The sequence below is a fragment of the Alosa sapidissima genome, chromosome 24 (assembly GCF_018492685.1).
Source record: "Alosa sapidissima isolate fAloSap1 chromosome 24, fAloSap1.pri, whole genome shotgun sequence".
Taxonomy (NCBI): domain Eukaryota; kingdom Metazoa; phylum Chordata; class Actinopteri; order Clupeiformes; family Clupeidae; genus Alosa; species Alosa sapidissima.
In genome coordinates, this window is record NC_055980.1 from 19,338,470 (window position 1) to 19,343,469 (window position 5,000).

Consider the following 5,000-nt stretch of genomic DNA (forward strand, 5'->3'; position numbering starts at 1 on the left):
GTTTGTCTCTCTTATGCTCACACACACATCAATGGGCACTCATGCTTTAAATCAATATCCTTTTGTTGCATTCGATCTCCACAATTACATCACTGTGTGTATAGGTGTGTATTCCAATTGCGTATAGTGCATACAGTGTAACATAAATGTGACAAAGACAATTAACCCATATGCAGTGTACTAAGATACATTACACATACTGTACCCAGGATACGGGTTATTATTGGGGATAAGACCATGGCTAAGGTTTATGGACGGTTTATGATCTCAATATGCTGGTGCACACTAACGGCCCTAATGCAAATGATAGACAAAGTACAAAGGCACACAATGCATGTCTAGTGCATGAACTAAAGCTGCAATGGAGGGAGTGATGGATACACAGCCATGTGGGGGCCAACTAAGCACAGTTGAATGCGCATGACATCAGTAAATGAATTTGCCTCATTATTAAATTAGCTTAAGTTATGCAACAAATATAAACGGAAACAGCTTAAGTGGTAATCCCTTTAAAGTGGTTCTTCTTTTCAGATGTTTTTACATTTCCTGTCACCCCCTCCCTTCTCTCTCTCTCTCTCTCTCTCTCTCTCTCCTTCATTTGAAGAATATTGCCTCTTACTTGAGCTTGGGAGGAATAATCCAACTTCACTGTGCATCACTGTGCCCACACTCAAATGAACTGACACACACTCACACACACACACACACACACACACAAAACATCCTTCTAGAGAATCCTGAATACCTCATGGCAAATGAGGCACAAAACAGCCCCATCACCATCATCCGCAGCAGCAGCATCAGCAGGTCAGAGGGGTTGTTTTGGTTGAGAGGACAGGGGGTGTGGCATGCGCAAGCCATCGCTCCCCACACTGAAACAATGAATGGGACAGCAGTGGCCGTCCAGCAGACCTGGGGTGTTGTGATGCATGCGTCCTCTTCAGTGGAACACACAAAGATAAAAACAAACAAACACAAATCTTCATTAAAAGAAAAATGAAAACTATTTCCAGATATTGACGTCCACACTATATTCAAGAAGAACAAAACATGGTAAGCATGGTAAGTTCATGCCTAGGCCTAGGGGACAGAATCCTAACACTGGCTGTATTTTCATTTGTTTATTGATATGCAGTATGTATTGATTAAGAGACGTACTATAGTGAAAGAGCCAGAGTTAGGCCTACTGTATGACCCTAGACAGTTCTTAGGGGGGGAAATGTTGACATCCCCATTGGTGCTTTGCTAGCACACAGTCTCTCTCACAGTGGCTGTTTGTCTGAATGTGTGTGTGTGTGTGTGTGTGTATGGATTTATGAGCTGAGACTGTGTTTTTCCTTGACTGAGCATTTTGCAAATTTGTCGAGCTAACACCCTCCACAAACCGGCACTTTAGATAGCCCAGCAGCACATGATTTACGCAACCTGCTCATCTTGACTTGTCGTTTTTTGTTTGTTTGTTTTTTTTTTGTCTTTTTTCCTTCTTTTCTCTCTGTTGTTACCTCGGCTAAGCCCTGGTTACACTTTCTTCCCTCAGACAGAATTCTGGCAAGCCACGGCAATCTGCACTAAGCTGAATTTCCTGAAAAGATGCCTGGCCCCATGCAAGACAAATCAAAGAACCAGAAGAAAAGCAGATTTTCAATGTAATGGTTGATTTGCTGTGCAAGCGTGTATATATACCGGTATATAAAAAAAAAGTACATAGTTGAATAATAGAGAGGAAGGAACTGCAACAGAATGAAAAAAAGGAGAGAAAAAGAGCAGGATGTGGCCTCTTCTTCTCTGTGTTCACTGAGCTTTAAAATACCGGTGGGATGTGGTGAGGGTTTTTGGACGAATCAAAGAGCAAAAGAGAATGAGAGAGAGAGAGAGAATTAATGAATGAAGGAGGTAAAGAAAGGAGAGAATCCTGTCATTCACGTCCTCCTCATCTTCTGCTCCCTCCACTGATCGCGGTTATTCTATTTCATGTTCCGCGGAGTTTCTAAAGACGGAGCGGCAGGTAGCCCCAAAGACACACACACACACACACACACACACACACAGGACTCTGTTCTTTAAGGAGTAATGAAGGAATTCACACATGGTGCATATGCATACTATATACATACATATATATATATGCACGCAGACACTCTCTCTCTCTCGCTCTCTCACACACACACACACACACAGAGAGAGAGGGAGGGAGGGAGGGAGAAAGAGAATGAAACGGAGCATACCTTCTCTAAAGGCATTAGCTATAGCATAGCCCAAACCCCCTGGGTCACATTGCGCTATTTGATTTTAATCTCTCATGTGCAGGCCTCCTTTCCTCAAAAGCTCAGCCTGCAATTTGAACAAAAAAGACAAATGAATTTCTTTGCCTGATAGGTTTCTATCCATTTCAAAGCCATTGAATGGCTGGCCTTAACAAGTGTCTCAGACAGAAAGTGATCCATATTAATGGAATTAATTAACAACAAACAAGGTTAGTAATCAAATTAGGTTGGCTTCGCCTAAAAGGAGGACAATGTTGAGGCAGATAGCTATGAGAGTCCAAGTGAAGTCTACACAGGCACCTTTCTTCCTCTCTGGTAAATCACCATTAGGCTCATCAGACGCAATAAAGGATTACAAAACACAGAGACAAAAAACGAATCCTTTCATTCTTTGAATTATATCCCTTTATTCTTTGAATTTGATCTTTTCTTTATATGACATCTAACATCATTCGTTTTTAGGTCCATGAAAAAATGATTTCTAGGGGATAATACGGTGACTTATTTTTCCACAAATTTTCATCAAAGCAGGTAAAACAATGATGCAGGTAAAACAAGTCAAAACAAACACAAATAAACAATGATGACTATTGCAATGCTGACAGCTGTACGTCATTAAGGCTCTATTTGATGACTTATTTATTTTCACATATTAGGTTACTTTTCGGCCCCCATCTGACATTTTAGCTATAGCCAACTTTATCAGCCCCATCCCTTCTGTTGACTGTTGGTATTTAGCAGACACTTTTATTCAAAGCTGGCGATGGCAGGATCAATGGAACCCAGGCTGACCAATTGGCAGGCGGTGACAATACCGCAGCTCCATCACACTATTACTTACCTAGTAACATCCTAGTGTAGCTACAGTAGGCTATTACTTATCTAGTAACGACCCAGTGTATCTAGGCTATTACTTAGTAACGTCCTAGTGTAGCTAGGCTATTACTTACCTAGTAACGTTGTAGTGCAGCTAGACTATTACTTACCTAGTAACATCCTAGTGTAGCTAGGCTACTTACCTAGTAACGTTGTAGTGTAGCTAGTCTATTACTTACCTAGTAGCGTCCTAGTGTAGCTAGGCTATTACTTACCTAGTAATGTAGCAAGGCTATCTGTAAACAAGGAAGAATGACCAACAAAAGTAGCCAGCTCATGTCATTACATTTTCAACACCCCCTCTCCAGACACACACACACACACACACACACACACACACACACATACACACACACACACACTGTAATTGGCCAAAATAGCCCTTGCTTTTGTGACTCAGACCTTGACTCAGACCACCAACTGAGATAGTATAAGATGAGAGGTAAGATACACAAGACAAAAGATGAAATGACTCCAGAGGATAGTCCACATGAGAAACCCCTCTCCACACACCTCCTCATGCATTGACACCAGCAAATATTCAGATTGATTTGATCATCACCTGGCGATCGCTTCCCTTTCCTAGAAGGACCCTCCACTGTCATCCATCTTGTGACACCCACCCACACCTTTAACTGAAGATTCATTCCGGTCGTTAGAGAAAAACGCTCCCGCTCTGATGTCTCGGAGGCCGGAAAAATAAAAAAATTCGCTGTTTTCTTATATCCGTACCAGATTGCATTAATGGCCTTATTTATGGCCACCCAATGCAGAAGGAATGAGGATGAAAAATAATAAGTGCACGGGGTGATTGATCTAGAATCTTCCAATGCATTCCACATTTATGTGTGGAAAAAAGAGAGAAAGAAAAAGTTGCTCTTGTGCCTTTACAAAAAATCGATGGCCGAGTTTGGAAAATGGCGAGCCAAAAAAGTAAATATAAAGAAAACTGTTGGCTGAAGCAAATGGTCTACATCACAAAGGGAGAGCAATTTGTTGGACAATATGTAGAGAAAAGTGAAATGAGGCTGTGGCTCAAAAGAGGGATGGCATTTATTTGTGAGCTACAAGAAAGGAAACCTTGTGTAAAAGAAAAAATCAAACGTGAAAAAAACAACCCAGATGGGTAAGTGGTTTAGCAAACTTGGAAAATGGAAAAGCTCAAAGGCCTGTCCACACACACACACACACACACACACACACACACACACACACACACACAAACACACGAACACAGAGAGAAGAGAAAAACACACACACATACACACACAGAAAGAGAGAGAGAGAGAGAGAGACACACACACACACACACAATGGGTTTAGTCCTTTATTGGTCTCTCTCTCTCCCTCTCTCTTTAATTGGCAAGCTAGATGTGTACAGTGCTGAAATAATTAAATTACATTTGTTTACAGTTGTGGTATAAAAGCTGGAAGTTAAAAGAGCAGTTAAAAGAAATATATGAAAGAGAAAGAGTGAAAGAGAAACAGACTCCGCATCTTTCTATTTCTCCTCTTACACTGAGCCTTCGGTGGATAGCACACACACACACACTCTCTCACACACACACACACACACACACACACACACACACACACACACACACACACACACACACTCACACACACACACACACACAGCATTAGCTATAGGTTTTCACCTGCTGTAGGTAGTGAGTGTGTGTCTGAGTTAGTGGGCCTGACGTGGTCACCATAAGGCGCGGATCACACTAGCCAGCGGTAAGCGACAGGTTTCCTGTTGTTCTCTATGGTTCGGCGGCAGAACGGTGGCAGCACTGGCGTAACGCTAGCGTTAAACAAGCTGAGCGTTGAACTTGGTTCAACTTTCAAAGTGCAACACGA